Below are 19,878 nucleotides of genomic sequence, written 5' to 3' on the forward strand. Positions count from 1 at the left end.
ATACTTATTCAATAGATCACTTACAAATAACTTGAAATCTGTATTTGTGATTCTAGTAAAGTTATCTCTATTTTACTCAATATATGTGTCATTTTTTAAATTCCCAACTCTTCAAAGAATATAATAAATAGTATAATAACCAAAAAGACAAGTTCTGAAATCAAACAGATCAAGATATATCTTAAGATGCATTAACAGGGGGCGCCTGGGTGGCTCAGTGGGTTAAAGCCTCTGCCTTTGGCTCATGCGGGGCTCCATCCCAGGACCGGGGCTCCATCCCAGGACCCTGGGATCGAGCCCCGCATAGGGCTCTCTGCTCAGCAGGGGGCCTGCTTCCTCCTCTCTCTCTGCCTGCCTCCCTGCCTACTTGTGATCTCTGTCAAATAAATAAATAAAAATCTTAAAAAAAAAAAGATGCATTAACAGTGTGAGTTTGAACAAATTACTGAATCTGTGTAAGCTTTGTTTTTTAATTAGCAAAATAGGACTAAAATAAAACACCTATCTCACAAGAATTTTCTGAGGATTAAGTGAGATAATGTTCATAAGATCTGGTACATAATACATTATCAATAAATGGTAGTGTAGGTTATTCAAATTTAGTTTATTGAAAATGTCTTAAGATCCAAAATAAGTCTCATTCAGTCCCATTCACACACCTTCATTCAAATTCATACCAAGTTACTTCCTCAATGCCTGTTCTCTTTACATTATTTGCCTGTACATTTTGCTTTATATAAATACATTTGCAGATTTCCAAAATTTCAGAGTTAGAAGAACATAACCTAGACTGATGCTTCATTTTACAGAAGAAAACTGAGTCCCAACAAAATTAAGATAATCTTTCCCACAGTTCTGTGACACAGATCTCCTGATTTCTAATGCACGGTTCTTTCTGAGACAGCATTACAGTAAACGTTTTCTTTCATATCTTTTATATTTTCGATGCCAAAGCTTTGTATTTTGTTGTGCGTGAGCTGAATAGGTCTATTGGTTGGTTAAGAAATCATGCTTTGGGGCTCCTGGGTGGCTCAGTGGGTTGAGCCGCTGCCTTCGGCTTGGGTCATGATCTCAGAGTCCTGGGATCGAATCCCGCATCGGGCTCTCTGCTCAGCAGGGAGCTTGCTTCCTCCTATCTCTCTGCCTGCCTCTCTGCCTGCTTGTGATCTCTCTCTGTCAAATAAATAAATAAAATCTTTAAAAAAAAAAAATCATGCTTTATGTTTCCCGTCTTCAAAAGCAATGGTTATTAGACTGATTCAAAATAAATACAATGGAGTAATGTCTCTTTAGAAGAAAAATCTTGAATCTAATGAACATGGCTGAGATTGAAATTCTATTACTGTCTCTAAATGATGTCCTTCACCATCAAAAGGCAAATCACGCATACACAGGTGAGCAGAGCTGTGCCCCTTTTTGGCCCCTAAGGCAGAATCTTCCCTTGACATTGACGAAGCTGTGTATTTACCAGTGACAGGTCAAGGGCTTTAGGCCATGCCTCTCTGGCTCTCCTCTTAGCTCCCCAATGCTCTTTGTACGAAGACAAAAATCCTTACCCTCAGGCTGAGAGCCATGGAAGATCTATCTCCTGCCCACTTCTTAGGTCTCTCCTCACCTTGCCTTACCACCTCTGACTTGCCATCCAGCCATCAGGGCTTTCTTTCAGCCCCTGATAATCTCCTTGCTGTCTCCTGCTACCAGCATTTGCACATTTTCCTTCTACTTAGAAAGGCCTTTTCTCTCCTTTTTACCTAGGTAACTCATCTTCATTTTTCAGATCTCAAAAGATGGATGGCTCTGCTGACATCTCCACCTGATTCAAAACCTTAGTGTGGAATCACGTACGTCTCCTTATGGAATCTGTCAGTTGCAATTTAAATTTGTAAGGATACGATTATTTACTATCTTATCCACTGTGTGAAAAGCAAACGATAATGACTATTTTTTGCTCATAGTAAGTCTCCAGGGCTTCTTTGACTTACGTCTGGTACAGAAAGAAACATTAACAAATATTGGCAGACATTGGTTAAACGAATGACTATACAAGTTCATGACTGAATGAGGAATGAAGGAATAAATGTCACAAGTGGGACCTGTGTCCTTGCTGTGTTGGATTTATTTGAATTGCTTCCCTCAAACTTTAATCTGATGACACAGAATATATGCAAGTAAAATTAAGCACAACTGATGAAATGAGAAGAAAGAAGGTAAAAGAATAAAAATATCCTCTACTACTCCCTATAAATACAATAAACTCTAGATTTTGACTATACTCAACATTTCCAAAGCCAAGTGTGTGTTACTTGGATTAAATGTGTCTGAATGAGACACATGAGTCTATGATGCCACCTTGTGGTTTATTTTCACATTTGTCACTTACAAAATGCCTAGAACTTCCATACTTTATAGAAAAGCACCATTATAAACTATGGCTATCGAGAGGAGTGAGATTTTGCTCAACGAAATATTGCTGGCATACCATCGTCCCAAAGAGTTTGCCCAAACATAGCATTCATTCCCTTTTGTTTTTTAATTAAACATCGAACTGGTGGAGAAAACTAGTGTCATACGTTATAAATAATCAAATGAGAATTAACAACTGAGTACAACCAGGCTAGAATTACGAGTATTTCAAAATACCCCTGCATGTGTCTTGCCAAATCCTTCCTCCCTCTTTTCTATCAACCAGCAATAACCACTCTCTTGCTTTTCTTTATAGTTCGCCATCTGTTTATATATTTACCCATGAATACTATTTTTATTTTAGCATTTTAAAACTTCAAATAAAATGGAATCATTCTGTATTCAATTTGCTTTTAAATCATATTTTTCTGGATTCATATGTTGATAAGTGGAGCTGTAATCCATTTATTTTCACTCCACTGTAGTATTTCATCGAATGACTAAACCACAATATACTTAGACACTCTATTCTTAATGGCCGTTGAGATTGCTTCCACTTTGGGTCTATTATGATGGTGCTGCAGTAAACATTCTATGTATCTCCCGGTGCCCCTGTGCAGGGACTTCCCAGGGGTTGAATTGATGGGCACGGGAAACTCCAAGTCTACTAGATAACACCAAACTGTTTCCCGAAGTTATCTTAGCACGCCAGTTTACACTTCCACAATTAGCATGTAAGTGCCGTTGTTCTACATCCTTGTAAACACTTGATATTAAGATTTTTTTTCATTTTGCCACTTCGATGGGTGTAAACAGAATCTTTTACATTTTAATTTGCATTTCCTAATTACAAAAGAATTTGATACTCTTTTTTTTAAAAAAATTTACTGGTCACATAGTTTTCTTGAGAGAAGTGTCAGTTCCAGTCTTGCTTCATTCTTTCGTTTTTCCACTCAAGAGTCACTTGTATTGCTCCTATGTGCCAAGTACCAACATCGCCTTGGAGATACAAAGAGGAATATGATACAGATGTTGCCCTCACGGAGCTCTTGGCTTACTATCCCGTTAGTGCCTTCAGGCGTCATACTAATTATCGAGCCAAAATACAGCAACAATTTTTGGCCACCAATGATATGATTATCACTTTGCAAGGCAGAAGAAGTATATTTTATGAACTCTGACACCTAGGAATTTATGAAAACATAACTTACACAAAACTATAGCATGTTATATAAACTACAATGTGTTATGTGATATATATTATAAAAATTCATAGCATGTGACAAGCTGGTAAAAAAGCTAGTCATGTCAGTTGTAGTTTAAATTTAAATTGATTTCCTTTTGTGTAACAAATGTAAAAGTATTATTTTTCTATAGCCTACCTATTAAAGGAAGAATATTAAAAAAAAGAATCATTTTTAAGTCAATAAAATAATAATGATCAAATGGAGATGTGGTAAAGATGATTTTTAAATAAATAAAAATTGTACCGAAGGGGAAAAAAAACACTTTCACAAATCAACATGCTTATCCATAAATGTAAGTACACTGTCTTTGCTGTTGAGCTTGTTTCTTTCTTTTTTTTTTTTTTTAGATTTTATTTATTTGTCAGAGAGGGAGAGAGAGCGAGCGAGCACAGGCAGACAGAATGGCAGGCAGAGGCAGAGGGAGAAGCAGGCTCCCCGCCCAGCAAGGAGCCCAATGTGGGACTCAATCCCAGGACGCTAGGATCATGACCTGAGCCGAAGGCAGCTGCTTAACCAACTGAGCCACCCAGGCGTCCCTATTGAGCTTGTTTCTTAACTAAAAGTTTTCCACAGTGCCTGGGTGGTGCAGTTGATTAAGCATCTGACTCTTGGTTTCAGCGCAGATCATGATCTCAGGGACTTGGGATTGAGCCTAGCTTTCAGCTGCACCTAGTGCTTGAAATTCTCTCTCTCCCTCCCCTTCTGCCCCTACCACTCCTGCTGTTTGTCTATCTCTCTCTCAAAAATAATAAATAAATAAATAAATAAATAAATAAATAAATGTTTTCCACATGTTTCTATGGAATCTGATAGCCCCCAAAACTACTAGAGTTGACTTTTACTAAATTTTTCGTGCATAGGATTCAATTATAACTTTAAAAGAGAACCTGAAATGTCATATACTTCTGTGTAACACTCCCGATGAGCCATCCTATTTGTAAAATGTGCTCTAAAGAAGATGCCAGTGTGCCACCAGAAAATTTGTTGTAGTGTGAGCAATCTTAAAGAATATCAGATTTAGGATGGGCAAATCGGGTTGGAATCCTGGTTTCCCCACATACTTTGATTTCAAATAGGTTAAGTAATGTTTCTGAGTGTGTGTTTCCCAAACTACAAAACAAGGATAATTGTTGTATGAATTGATTTGATTATTGTAGATAAAGGGCTTAGTTCAGTGCTCAGAATCTGAAAGAACTCATTAAGTTGTGTATTAAGATTGACTCAGGGTAATTCCTTTTCTACTTCTTCCAGTGGAAATACAGAGCTGTGGTTCATTAAAAAAAAAATGGAATTATGAGGGCTGAACATGTAGGTGATTGTTTTCAAGTGAAGTCTTAGCAATCTACTCCTTGATTTAATTGATAAAGTAATCCATTAATTCAGCACCAACCATATGTCAAGCACTGCACTAGATGCTGATGAAAGTCCTTCCCTTCCTTCCTCCCCACCCTGCTTCCTCTCAGCCATCTTAATATTCAATTATGCATCATTTGATGGTTTTGTGTTTAAAATGAAATAATTTCATATTTGATGATTTTGTGTTTAAAGTGAAATAATTTGACAAGTTCAGAAAAATGTTTTTGGTATGCAGCAAATAACCTTTGCTTTCATCTGTGCTGGTTAATTACTTTCTACTCCTTCATATTTAAGGAAACTCTTCATATGTGGAATATTTCTACAAACAGTCCTTCAGCATTTCCCCCTTTTCCATAAGGACGGAACAGAGCACAATATTCTGCCTCTACAAAGCAGCAACTTTGTGCTGTGTGTATGTAATGTGATATAGTACTGCTGTGTCTAAATGACAATATTATTTAGGAAAAGTGTACTTATTTGACTAAGAATAGCAATTGTATTGGTGAAACACAATAGGGATGACACCAAGACTAAATGAAATAAAACTCCACTAAAAAATTAGCCAAGCAGGGAGCCTGTGGCTCAGTGGTCAAGCGTCTACCTTCGGCTCTGATCATGATCCCAGGGTGCTCCCATTGAGCCCCACATGAAGCCCTGAATTGAGCCCCCCATCGAGCCCCACATTGAGCCCCATATCAGGCTTCCTGCTCTACCAGAAGCCTGCTTCTCCCTCTCCCACTCCCTGTTCTTGTGTTCCTTCTCTCTCTAGGTGTCTCTCTCTCTCTCTCTGTCAAATAAATAAATAAAATATTTTAAAAAATTAACCATGCAAGAAAAATACCTTTTATTTTTAAATATTTAAATATTTTAAAATACCTATTAGTGGGTACACTGCAATTTCTAGACTCTCTTCTTTAGCTTCTTTAACCCTGACTTGTACTGACTCTTCTTCAGGCTTTCTTAGTTTGTCTTCCTCTAGTGGAAGTCAAGCCTGCAAACCTTCCCTCTTTATGCTGCACTCAATCTCTTAGGAAGCATTTCTACTTTTGGGCCTTCAGTTCTCACTTTTCAAAGCAGGATCTCCTTCAAATCTATCATTATTAGTCAAAAATTTCACTCCATACATATAGGACAAATTCACTTGGATGACCTCTTCAAACCAAATCTTACTGTAACAACAGCTTCCGGCTTTACCACGCTCCCAGTCAGCACCCTTTCCAAATTAGTGACCATATTCAAAACCTTAAACATGTTTTCCTTTGACTTTCTACACAACTGTGATGGGCAGTTTTATTTGCCCCTTTATGTGCTGGGCGGGGATCAAGGCTCTCCTCGCTCTACTTCCGTCCATTTTTGTTTTAATTATGTACAGAGGACCTAGTCAACCCCGGGTTGGAGTGCTTGCTTTATCTTCAGTGTTTTGCTTCTCTTCCACAAAGTTCTTGTACTCTTGGTTTCGTTAAGGAGACATGCACTGGAACAGGGAGTGTCCCCCATTTCCCCACTCACCACTCTCCTCACTGTCTTTCTTCTTCACGCACCTTCCTCTCCATCCAGGCCTCCCCTTCAGGTCTCACAATACCTCCACCTTTCACTTTGTTCCCTTCCAACCCTCCAGTCCCTATTTAGGTAAAGCGTCTCACCAGGTGCTCCAGCAGGTGGAACCCAATATTTACATTCTCTTCTGTGCCAACAACTCCGCGGACGGGTTGAGGAACAGGGATAGAACCTGCTGCTGTATCTGGGCGGAAATGAAGGCGTGTTAAATTTTAGATTAAGTAACATTTAAAACCAATTCAACTTTTATGATCAAACAAAATGAATATGATTTAAAAAAACAACTTTTATGAAAATGAATATGATTAAAAAAAAAATTTTATGATCGAATAAAGTGAATACGATTTTTAAGAAACAACAAAACCGCTAATAAGAACTCCTAGTACTTGCAAAACATAGTTTCCCTGACCGGGAATCGAACCCGGGCCGCGGCGGTGAGAGCGCCGAATCCTAACCACTAGACCACCAGGGAAGTTAACACAATCCGTTCTTGAAGTGTATTTGCCACTTTAAAAATCTCTACGTCAACCAGACCAGTAAAAAGAGAGCTTCTTCGCTCTAAGCCCCACCCACTCCGTTCCCATTTTGGGTCGCGGCCTCCTAAACGGATGCAAATTTTGCGCGCTCCCAGCCCTGCACCGAGGTGGCTCCCGGGGGTGGGGGGAACTGAACCCTCCAAGTCCGACTGCCCTGCTAGAAAAGACTAATTACACAATTCATGCTAATTATGTAACATAAATATCTATACCAATACAAATGTTAGAGTACTGCGGGAAGCTTGTCACTTGCTTTGTTATTTTTTTTAATCATCTAGCTGCTCTTTCTAAATCTAACCTCTGTCTCTTTCTGACCTTCCCTCCCGCGCAGACGTTAAGTCACACTAAACCTTGTGCTAAATCTGAAGGTAGACTGTCACCGGCGGAGAGCATTTCGCGTAGTAGAGCTGGGTGTGACACCGCCCACCTTGGCACGCCGCGCGGGCTCTGGGACTGTGGGGGATGAAGGGCCCCGCGGCCTTCTAGGACGCGGTTATCTGGCTATCCTGATGATTACTTACTAAGTACCAGGCTAACGAAGCTGAGAGCTGCGGGAGACGTGCCTAGAGCACTGCGGAGAGCATCTGCACCCGGATCCGAGGAAACCCTTCCGAACCACTGCGTTTCCATCATCCCCATATTTTTTAAGTGTTATTACCCGGGCAATTGCTTCACGGCTTAGCGTTCTGTGCGAGACACGGCCAGGAAATGATGTAATTACCAGAGGAGTAAAACAAAACAAAACAGAACAAAACAACAACAACAACAACAACAACAAAACAACCAGCCTTACGGCCCAGCCTCGATTCAGAAACCCTCATAACACAGGAGCAGAAGACAACAGGATGTAACTCCACTTTGAAGTGCCAACCGTTCCAGTTGAACAAATGTAACCCAAGAGACCCAGCTCCGCTGCAACATGGAAGGAGGCTTAAGTGAAGTAGATAGAAATTCGCAATGAACTTGCTCACAACCTCTGGCGCCACGATGAGTTCCCGCTGTCATCCACCATCGTAGAATTTAGGTGAGCCTCTGTTTGAATATTGTTTCTTGTTTTCAGGCGACCCTGAGATGGTTTAGATTATTGATAAAATTTGTCTAAAATGTTTAATAATATGCAAGGGGGGGTGCTGGGTGGCTCAGTCCGTTAAGCGTCTGTCCTCCGCTTGTCATGATGCCCTTGTCCTGGGATCAAACCCCACGTCAGGCTCCCTGGTCAGTGGGGAGCCTGCTTCTCCCTCTCCCTGCTGCTCCCTCTGCTTGCACTCTCTCTCTGTCAAATAAATAAATAAATAAATAAATAAATAAATAAATAAAATATTTAATAATAATAATAATATGCAAGCAGGAAGATTAAACGGATTTTTAAGGGCTGATAAAGATAGAAAAATCACAACAAATTTCTAAACTTAATTATATTTTAAATAAGACACACACTTTCCTCTATCAAGGAATTCTTAGGAAATCAGGTTCAGTAGGTGGAGCTCTTTCCTCTGAATTGCGAGTTATCAGAGCTTAGTAAAAAAGGATCTGGTTTTGAACACGAAGACAAAGCGAATATTATTTTTTTTAGAATAATTTTAAGTTTTAATAGACTTAGTCACAATATGCTCAAAAGGACAGAATGGTGCAATAAACACCACCATCCCTCTCTTTTCCCCAGTCACTAACTTATTCTTCCCAGAGGTAACCAGTGTTAAGTTTCTTCTGTATCCTAGAACAGTCTATGCATACACAAACTAATATCTCTCTCTTTTCCAGCTTTTTTTTAAAAACATGGATGATACATTTTCCCTTTGTGATGAGTATTTATTTATTTATTTTTTAATTTTTTTTATTTATTTATTTGACAGACTGAGATCACAGGCAGGCAGAGAGGCAGGCAGAGAGAGGCAGGCAGAGAGAGGAAGGGAAGCAGGCTCCCTGCTGAGCAGAGAGCCTGATGTGGGGCTGGATCCCAGGACCCTGGGATCATGACCCGAGCCGAAGGCAGAGGCTTTAACCCGCTGAGCCACCCAGGCGCCCCTATTTATTTATTTTTAAAGAGGGAGGTCACAAGTAGGCAGAGAGATAGGAGGAAGCAGGCTCCCTGCTGAGCAGAGAGCCCAATGCGGGGCTCGATCCCAGGATCCTGGGATCATGACCTGAGCTGAAGGCAGAGGCTTTAACCCACTGAGCCACCCAGGTGCCCCTTTTCCAGCTTTTTATCTTGAAAAATTCCAAACCTACAGAAAATTGCAAGTGTAGGACAATGAACACACTATACCCTTCATCTGAACCTGTGCTGTCCAATTTAGTAAGACCAGCCCATGTGACTATTGTGGATTGAAATGCAGCTAGCGCAAACTTAAATGTTCTATAGGTGATGACTGCCTACTGGGTTTGTTTGTTTTTTTAAGATTTTTAATTTATTTATTTGACAGACAGGGATCACAAGTAGGCAGAAAGGCAGGCAGAGAGAGAGGAAGGGAAGCAGGCTCCTGCTGAGGAGAGAGCCGGATGTGGGGGCTCGATCCCAGGACCCTGAGATCAGGACCTGAGCCGAAGGCAGCAGCTTAACCCACTGAGCCACCCAGGCACCCTTGTCTACTGCTTTTTTAAGCCTTAATATAGAAGGAAAGAAAAGTAAAATAGCTCAATAATGTTTACTTTGATTATGTTTTTAAATTAGAAATATATCGGGTTGGGGCACCTGGGTGGCTCATTCGGTTGGGAGGGGGACTCTTGATTTCAGCTGAGTTCATGATCTCGGGGTGATGAGATTGAGCCCCCTTGTCCTGCCCCACACTTGGCGTTGAGTCAGCTTGGGATTCTCTCTCTCCCTCTCCCTCTGCCCCTCACACCGCTCAGGTGGGTGCTCTCTCTCTGTCCCTCTCTACATAAAAAAAAATTTTAAAAGAAATATATCAGGCTAAAATATCATAAAAATTTATTTCACTTTCTCTTCACTTTTTAAGGTATCTATTAGACTATTTAAAATTATATATGTGCCTTGCATTATATTTCTATTTTACAGTACTGATTTAGATTCACCAGTTGTTGATTTTTTGCTATATTTGCTTTCTCTTTATCTTTCTTCTGAAGCATTTGGGGTTAGTTGCAGACATCATAATACTTTACTTTTAAATACTTTATCCTGTATTTCCTAAGGACAAGGAAAACAATTATCACATTTAGGTAATTTAAAGGTAATATAATATTATTATTTATTATACGGTTAAAAACTAATGTTTCAATTGTCAAAATAACACTTCTTAGACTTTTAAAATTCTGAAACCATTATTCCGGAACAATTCTGGAACAATTCCCAATTTTTCTTAACAATATTGATCTTTTTGAATCGTGAAAGACAGTTGTTTCAGAACTGAATTTATCAATTCAGATAAGTATCTCTTTTGAAAAGAAAAGAACCTTAAGTTATGTGTCCTTCTCTGTACATGACGTCAGAGTGGCATAATGCTGATGTATCATATTGCCTCTCATGGTCAATATTGTAGGCAGAATAATGGCCCCCACAGGGATGTCCCAGTCCTAATCTCTAGAACACATGAATCTGTTACTTTACATGGCAATAGGAACTTTGCAGATGTGATTAAGGATTCTGAGACACAGGAAAGTATCCTGGATTCTCTGAGGGGGCCCAAAATCATCACAAGGGTCCTTATAAGTGAAGGAGAGAGGTAGGAGAGTTAGTGTCCCAGTGATGTGGTCTGAGGAAAACTCAACCTACCTCTGTTAGCTTTGAAGAAGGGGAAGAGGACCTTGAGCCGAGGGATTCAGGTGGCCTCTGGAAGCTAAAAAAGGCAAGGAAGCAGATTCTTCCCTTGAGCCTCCAGAAAGAAAACAGCCCTCCCAACACCTAGATTTTATCCTAGTGAGACCCAATGTCAGACTTGCGGATTATAGAATTGTAGGATAATACATTTGTGTTGTTTTAAGCCATTGAGTTTGTGCTAATTTTTTACAGCAGCTATAGGAAACATAGAGTAAATTCGAGCATTTGGTTAAGGTGTCCACCATGCTTTGAGAATGTATGAATCTTCTGTTCCTCAGTAAACTTTCACCCACTGACAATCTTTGCTTGAATCAATTATTACCGTGGTGATTGCAAAATGGTGTTTTTGTTTTATTTTTCTCTTGTAAATAACTTCCCTTTCTCTCCTTTCTCTTTTTATTCTCTAATTTTTAAATATCAGTCTGGACTCATATATTCTTTTTCTGTTTTTATTCAGTGTGTTATAATCCAGCACTGTCATTTTTCTTAATAATTAAATTGTCCCAAATTTGGCCAGAGGAGTCCTTTTAAATTCGCTCCTGTATTCTTTTGATATGTCTCCCTTATTTTTTTTTAAAGATTTTATTTATCTATCCGAAAGAGATCACAAGTAGGCAGAGAGGCAGGCAGAGAGAGAGGGAGAGGCAGGCTCCCCACCGAGCAGAGAGCCCGATGCGGGACTCGATCCCAGGACCCTGAGATCCTGACCGGAGCCAAAGGCAGAGGCTCAACCCACTGAGCCACCCAGGCACCCCATGTCTCCCTTATTTTTGAACACTTCTTTACCTTCTGTCCCAAGATGGTTCAGGCATACCCTTTAGTTTATAGACTGGCTTAGAGAGAATTAAGGTCTTTATGCATATATCTTTTCTTTTTTAATCTCTTTGTTTTATTTTTACACAAAGAGGGACATACTCTACATACTTTTTCTAACTTCTTAAAATTAATATCTTTTAAAAGAGGGACATTCTTTACATAAAAAGTTTTCTCATTACTTTTGATAACTACATTGTATTCCACTATTTAGGTGTTTTATTAAAGCAGTTCATATCAGTCATTTAGATTATTTCCAATCTTCTTCTTTTACCAAAGTACTAATATGAATAACTTGGCTCAACATAATCTAGCATTTAGTTTTTACAGATTTGCTCCGAAATGACTCAACTTATAGAGTGCCAGTTTCTGATTTGAAAATGTTGCTATATATTGGAAGAAAAATCATTGTATCCAACTCAAAGTTACTTATAATTTATTGACAATTTTATTTTTCAATTTGATTTCAGTCTGACTCAGCTATTCTTCTGTTCATTAATTTGTTCATTTATTAAACAAATATTTATTCACTAATATATGTCAGGGCCTGTATTAGGCAGGGACTATATTAGGCACGAAGGACATCAAGATGAACAAAATGGGATTCCTGACCTTGAAGTTCAGTCTGGTAGGGTTCAAGTAAATAAGGAATTACAGTAGAGTAGTGAATATTAAGAGACGTGTAGGACTATACTTTAATAAATATATTTAATAGGTAAAAAATGTGCCACGCATCATGCATACTTTACTGATGGGAATGTAAAATGGTACAGCTACTCTGGAAAATAATTTGGCAGTTTCTTATAAAACTAAACATGCACTTATCATCTGACCCATCACTTGTGCTCTTGGGAACTTATCCCAGAGAAATGAAAACTTATGTTTACACAAAATCTGTCCACAAATGTTTATAGCAGCTTTTTTTTTTATAATAACCCCAAACTGGAAACCACAGAAATATTCTTCAGTGGGTGAACAGTTAAACTGTGGCACATCCATACCATGGAATACTTATCAAAAAAGGGAACAAACCATCGATCCACATAACAACGCGGATGGATCCCAAGGGAGTTATGAAAAAAAAATCTAAAAAGTTACATACAGTATGATTCCTTTTATACAGTGTTTTTTAAATTTTAGAGATGAGAAGGGATGAGTGATTTGCAGGAATCAGAGATGTGGTGGAGAGGAAGATGGATGCAACTATAAGGAAGTAGGTCATGAGAGCTTTGTGGTACTAGAGCAGTTCTGTGTCTTATTGGGATAATCTGTACAGATAATACAATTGCATAAGACACACAAACACAAAAGAGAATATGTAAAACTGATGAAATACAAACAAGCTTGAAAGATCATACCTGTGTCATTTTTCTGATTTTGATACTGTACTGGAGCTACCCAAGATGTTACCATGGAGGGACAACTGGAGCTGTGGGAGAGGGGCAGGGGAAACCTGGGACTTCCATATATATATATATATTTTTTTTTTTTCAATTGTGAATCTATAATTACGTCCTTTGAAAAAAACCCTTTTCAGTTCATTGCACTGTAAATTTCTTTCATCTAATGAATTCAAGGCAATAACTACCAGTTCTTTTTAGGGGTTCATTTCAGAATTTTAAATTATATCTTAGCTGCAATGTCTTTGTACCAGCTTATTTGACTAAGTTTTCCAGAAAATGTAAAAAAACATGTAATGAATTCTCAAGCTACTAAACAGACTTTCCAGCAGAAATAAAGCAGCAGAAACTCTCCAAGAGCAGATAATTTTTTTTAATGAACTGTGACTTTAAAAAAAGGGCAAATTTGTTGGGCTTGATATAAATAATCAGCCATTCGTTCTGCATGCTGACAGCGACCAGACAGCAGTCCATTTCCACAGACATCAGTATTTCTTTCTGAATACATTCTGGGAGCCTCAGCCTTCTCCTCTCAAATGACAAGGAGATTTCTCCCTCCTCCTTAGACTTTATAACTGAGAGAAACACTGAGCCTAGGCCCATCCACAAAGACCTATTTACATTTTTCTCAAAATTCAAGGGGTATCTGTGATGTGCTGGACCAATGACAGCAGCTGTAAAAATGAACTACTACCTTCAACACTATTAAACAGTGAACTCAATTCTGTCTCTTTAGGTCCAAGATGGCTACCCACAGACCTCCACAGATGTCATTAGCATTTACCTCCCGTGGAACTCCTGTGTCTCAACCAGCTCAAGTCAGGCATGTGAAAGGAGGTGTTTCTCGGCTAGGAAGAGAGGGATAGGTTTAACCATTAAAAGTGAACTTTCTTGGTGCCAGCAGACTAAACTCATCACCCAATACACAAATCTTCTCTCCGATACCTTGAAGGAGGAAACTTCCAAAGGAGTTTCAGTTCTTTTAGTGGTTGAGAGCTCATTGCTTATCCAAGGAGCCTTTCATTATGGCAAACTATTAGAGCAGTATTTGCTGATGTTCCTGGAATTCCAGTTCAAGGAAAGGTAACCAGTGAGTGTTGTGCTTAAAAACAGACACACTCCTGTACCCCTGGGGTTAAAAATACATTATATGTTTATAAAAAAATTTTTTTTTTAAGATTTTATTTATTTATTAGAGAGAGAGAGAGAGAGAGTGAGAGCGAGCATGAGCACAGGCAGACAGAGTGGTAGGCAGAGGCAGAGGGAGAAGCAAGCTCCCCGCTGAGCAAGGAGCCCGATGTGGGACTCGATCCCAGGACGCTAGGATCATGACCTGAGCCGAAGGCAGCCGCTTAACCAACTGAGCCACCCAGGCGTCCCTGTTTATAAAAAAATTTTAAAAAATTTAAAAAATTTAAAAAACCAGAACACACTAGGGGCACCTCGGTAGCTCAGTTGGTTGAGCTTCTATCTGACTCTTGATTTCACTGAGGTCATGTGCTCAGGGTCATAAGATTGAGCCCCCACCTTGGCCTCAGCATGGATTCTGCTTAAGATTCTCCCCTCTCCCTCCACTCCTACCCCCATGCCCCAATGTGGGCACATGCTCTCCCTCCCTAGGGGGAAAAAAAAGACACACTAGCCACACTTCATTATGAAATTATCTTTATTTTTTTTTGGTTTTTCCTTTTTAAATTTAAATTCAATTAATTAACATATAATGTATTGTTTCAGGGGTACAGCTCTGTAATTCATCAGTCTTATATAATACCCAGTGCTCATTACAATACATACCCTCTCCAGTGTTCATCACCCAGTTACCCCATCCCTCCACACCTCTCCTTACAAAATGATATTTAGATAGATACATAAGAAAAATACTGCACACATTTGCAGTGACAGTTGCTATTGTTTGTTGATGTTTCCCAAAGCCTCCCCAGACTCTGGGCTGAGCCTGGAGCCTGTGGCAGGGCTTGATCTCACAACCTTAGGATCATGACCTGAGCTGGAATCAAGAATCGGAAGCTTAACTGACTGAGCCACTCAGGCACCCAAAGGTTACAACTTTTAAGAAAGAAAGAAAGAAAGAAAGAAAGAAAGAAAGAAAGAAAGAAAATCTTTTACTAAAGAAAACCTTTACTAAAGAAAGAAAACCTTTACTAAAATAATGTATAAGAGTCATAGCTAACTTTTCTTGGTCCTATTCTAAGTCTAAGCATCATTCATGGATTACCTCATTTAATCTCTATTTCCATCCTATAAAGTTGATACTATTAACTCCCTTTTACAGATAAAGCAACAGAGGTTAAGCAACATATCCTACGTCAGCACAGGTAGAGCTATAGTCTGAGATCAGAGCCTGAATTCTTAAGAGACTGCCATGTTCTTAAACAGTACATGTTCTAATGAGGTTCAATCTTTAGTGTACTAAGATTTCTCAAATTATTTTATGTATTTCATCTTGTCTCCCAATTAAAATTTCACCCTCTATTTAGAGTGGCACTGCCCAGAATAATTTTTTTATAATACTGGAAATAATCTATCTAAAAGAGTGGTCCCTAGCCATGTGTAGCTCTTCAGCATTTGAAGTGTGGCTAGTGTAATGAAAAAATACATTTTTAAGTTAAATTTAAGTGGCCACATGTGGCTAGTATTGGACAGTACATATCTACTAGGGGATAAGGAAATGATTTTTTTCCTCTAGTGTCTCTCTCCAGAAAGACAGGGCTTGGGCAAATCAATAAATGCTAAATTAATGAGAAGGAACTAGTGATGAATCTTTAAGGGTAATTTTTCTCTACTTCTAAGCTGGGGAGCAGAAATCTCTATTATATCAGGACAGATATCAAGAATTGCCACTCAATGAACATTTCTACCAATGTCCTATAAACTGCATTCTTTTTTTTTTTAAAGATTTTATTTATTTATTTGACAGAGAGAGATCACAAGTAGATGGAGAGGCAGGCAGAGAGAGAAAGAGAGAGAGAGAGAGAGAGAAAGAAGCAGGCTCCCTGCTGAGCAGAGAGCCCGATGCGGGACTCGATCCCAGGACTCTGAGATATGACCTGAGCCCAAGGCAGCGGCTTAACCCACTGAGCCACCCAGGCACCCCTATAAACTGCATTCTAAGGCAGACTTCTTTATAAACATTGTTAGAGTAAGCAACTGCTAAATTCTCATTAAGTGACTTCATTCTGTCCTTATGCATCACATATATACATGAATATTTCTATAATTGAGTTATTCTGCATTTGGGAGGAAATATCATGAATAATAATAGGTATCTTTTGAATATAAACTGTAGCTCTCTATTAGAGTCCTCAAAGTGGAGAAGTCATGAGCCACTGTTTTCCTGACTCCTAAGCAGTTCAGCTTCTACCTTGCTCCACATGGAACTCCTCTCAAGAAGCCTTAGCGATTTTATCCGTTTGTACTCCTATGGAACCTGTCTTAATCTTAGCCATTTAAAAAAAATCTTAGATTTCAACATCATAAAAGCACTCATCAAACAAGTGTGAGAATGGCTAAGTTTCTCTGGAGATCCCAAACAATGTTCTTTTTGATTCAATAAAATCAGCTCTTTGTATTTTAAGAGTCTAATTTTTCCCTTGAAAATAATTTGCAAATTACTGCACTTGCCTAAAGATATAAACCGCATGTCCAATTTTATATATGTTCAGTTCAGAATTGGACCATTATTCCATACCTTGCAAGATAGTATAACGTGACCACTTGCAACTGAAATGCCCAAGCCCATAAGCGGCATCAACAACCCAAAGGAAGCCACTGTCTAGTGTGCTTGTGTGTATGGCCTCTGACATACCAGTGTTATCAGACCAGCTGCAGACTGTGCCTTGACTTTTTTCCCCCCCTGTGTGTAAGGGTAAACCTCAAGGCCAAATCCTCCTAGTCATCTTGCAGTGCTGGTCACGGGACCAAAGAGGAAAGAGCTCCCAAGAAAGTATGGGAAGCTCACCAGCACTGCCCCGTTGCTGATGCAAATCCTCCCAACCAAGGCTCTCTAGGATCTCTGCCGAGACTCGGCCTGGAAAATCCAATAGCTACGTCCCTACTGCCGTACTGATTGCAATTTGGCTGCACCCGGGATGCTGTACCAGGTCGGGAGCGGGAGGGGGAGGAGATGGTGGGCCCCTTTGAGAAACGTAAAGCCGGAAAGGACAGAAGGATGACTTTATTGTGGCCAGTGGTCCCCAAGCTGGACGGAAACTCAAGGCTTTAAAACTCAGAGAGACGCTTTATAACTCCAGCTTTGCTCTCAAAGCCTCACTTTCCACGAAGAGTGGTGGCCATGGCGGGCCAGCGGTAGGGGATGCGGCCCGGGGCGAGGTAAGACGACCCTCTCAGGCTGCGCCGCCCGGCGTCCGGCCGCCGGGGTAACAGCGTCACAATGGGCCGAGGCCTGCGGAGGCCGCGCGCGCAGCTCTCCGGGGCGGAGCCGCCCGGCCAAGGCCGGGGCTGTGTCGGGGCCGCGGAGGCTGCGGCAGCCGAGGGGTGGCGGGGGTGGGTACTCAGCCTTCCAGCTCGGAGATCGCTGGGGCGGGGAGGATGCCGCAACCCAAGCCGCCGAGCCCCGCGGCGGAGCTTCCTGGCCCCCGCCGCTGCGGAGGGGCGCAGAGCGTGGCGCGGGCCGGGCGGAGCTAGAGGCGGGCGTCTGCACCGCGTCGCGCCACCCGCAGTTCCCCGCCTCCGGCCGGGCCCGCGAGCCTGTCGCGGCGGATGCCCTGACTGCGGGCGTAGCTGCAGGGTTGGCAAGGTGCCGCGCTCGGGGAGAGGACTGAGGAGTCCTGGCGGCGCCCGAGTCCACCAGCTCCCGACGCCGCTCCCCGGGGGCACGCGCCTCGGCGCTCCTCCCTCCCGCCCCTGCTCCTCCTAGCCGCACGAACCTCCCCCGACCCCTCCTTCCCCCACCCTAGAGGATGCGCTCCCCCGCGCCGAGCTGCAGAGGCCACCGCTCCCAGAAATGCGTGCGCCCGATCCCCTTCTCCGGGACCCGAGGAGCCGGCGCCCCCGCCCTGTAGGTAGGTGGGTGAGGCGGGGACCAGCTCTAGCCGCCGGCCGCAGCTGATGCTGCCGCTGGGGAAAGGCGGGGGGGCCGGGGCCGGACCCGCCAAACTTGCCTCCCGCCCAGGCTCGGGAGAGCGCTCGAAGGTGTGCTAATGGCGCTGGGCGCAGACCCTGTGAACCTGACATCCTCTCCTGGAGCTCGGAAGGCCGAGTGGTGGCGAAGTAGAGCTTGACCCTTTCCCCGCCCGCCCCACTCCCTCCCGGCCCGGTGGGCTGCGTGCGGCGGGCGGGGGTGGGGAGGACCGGAGGGCTAGTGGCTTATTTGGGGGCCGGGGCGGGGCGGGGGGAGGGGGAGGGAGGAGTACCGTTGGATTTTCTGCAGCTCAGGTAAAAATATGTCACCGTAATGTTTCGACTGAATGAGCAGATGCTTTCTTCCTATTTTAGCTAAACGTGTAGCCACGCAAAGCGTTATTTTAGCAGCAGGTAGAAGTAGCTGGGGATTTTTGTATATTTTGGAACCGGCTGTGTGCTGTATACACTTGGTGATCGCTCAGTCCCTTACAGGCAACGTTTTGGTGCCAGTTAGGGAAGGCCCTTCTAGAAGTCAGATTTTTCCGGAGCTACGTGAGGCTGGGGTATTCTGGTGATGCCTACTCGGGAACCTCCTGCTTTCCTAAAGGGATGTGTTTTTAGAGTGGCAAGTTTGATACAGGTGTCGGGAGTTGAGAATCTGCTGGAAGGATGCGCCCAGGCGGCCAGCAGAGGCAGCCTTGGGCACAGCCTAGCTTCCAGCTAGGTGTTACGGTTCGTTTTTTTTTTTTTTTTTTGAGAAACTGGTTTATGAATTCTTTCTTTTCCCCCAGGTGTGAAGTTCATACATCAGGGCTTTGACAAGATTATCTCTTCACGGGCTTTCTTTCTTTCTTTTTTAAAAATTTTATTTTATATTAAGAAGATTAAGAGTTTTGGAAAGTAGATCGTTGTGAACTCCAATTTAATATGAACGTATTAAGGTTTAGAGCTTTGGAAAATGAGCTAATGTCATCTCCAGGAGGACAGAATCTTGTTCAGTTCTGTAATCCTCTGCGTCTGATGCATGCTGGGTGTTCATTAGTTATTTGTTGAATGAACTGTGTTTCAGGCTTCATCTAAAGACAGTTTAGAATTACACTGTATTTGTCCTGCGGCTCTTGAAGTTTAACTGGATTTTTAAAAATTGCCTGTTTTTGGAAAGTGTCAGATTATCTTTACATTTAAATATGAATTTTGGCATTCTTAGGACCACATACTTTTTAAAAAAAATTGTGTTATTAAATGAAGTAATTCTCCTCAACCCCTAATAGAAGTGCATTTCATGTCTCAGCTTGCAGATTTTCTAGTCTTGTTGGTAATCAAACATATTCCTATTAAACTCTCAAACACAATTTCAAAAATACAATTCATGTTTACAAGAAAATTCTGTTACTTCAGATGTAACAGTGTTTTGGTTACTAAGTGACATATTAGTTCTGTTTAGACTTGAGTTGTAGATGATCTAATTATAATGTATTTTATTACAGTAAAAATAAAGCATTGTGGGGTGTCCGTGGTTCCTAAATGATTCAGAATGTATGGTGTAGACACATATTTTGAACTGTGCAGGCTTTCCTTAGTGTATAAGCATATCAATTTCCAAATTTGACAGTTTGCATGCATTGGTGGTATAGTGGTGAGCATAGCTGCCTTCCACATTTCGTAATTTGGAAATCAGGGTTTTGGAAGAT

At 41.3% G+C, this 19,878-nt stretch overlaps 1 protein-coding gene and 1 non-coding gene across 5 annotated transcripts in view; one reads left to right on the plus strand and one right to left on the minus strand.

Annotated features, from left to right (window-relative positions):
• Nucleotides 1-6,963: 6,963 nt before the first annotated feature.
• On the minus strand, nt 6,964-7,035 carry TRNAE-CUC. The gene has a single exon. It is a non-coding gene; the product is annotated as a tRNA-Glu (tRNA).
• Nucleotides 7,036-8,069: 1,034 nt separating this feature from the next.
• Nucleotides 8,070-19,878, plus strand: part of LOC111147585 (nuclear receptor coactivator 7) — a 169,532-nt gene continuing 157,723 nt past the window's right edge. For 2 of the 4 annotated variants that reach the window (XM_022503697.1, XM_022503701.1), the window contains exon 1: nt 17,668-18,126. The gene's annotated coding sequence lies outside the window, so the exon portion shown is untranslated. Of the gene's footprint in view, nt 8,124-17,667; nt 18,127-19,878 lie in introns of those variants that run through there. The other 2 variants (XM_022503700.1, XM_022503699.1) reach the window with 2 other exon arrangements.

Source organism: Enhydra lutris, unplaced genomic scaffold, assembly GCF_002288905.1.
Source record: "Enhydra lutris kenyoni isolate GAN:26980312 unplaced genomic scaffold, ASM228890v2 scaffoldscaffold17, whole genome shotgun sequence".
In the NCBI taxonomy this organism is placed as follows: domain Eukaryota; kingdom Metazoa; phylum Chordata; class Mammalia; order Carnivora; family Mustelidae; genus Enhydra; species Enhydra lutris.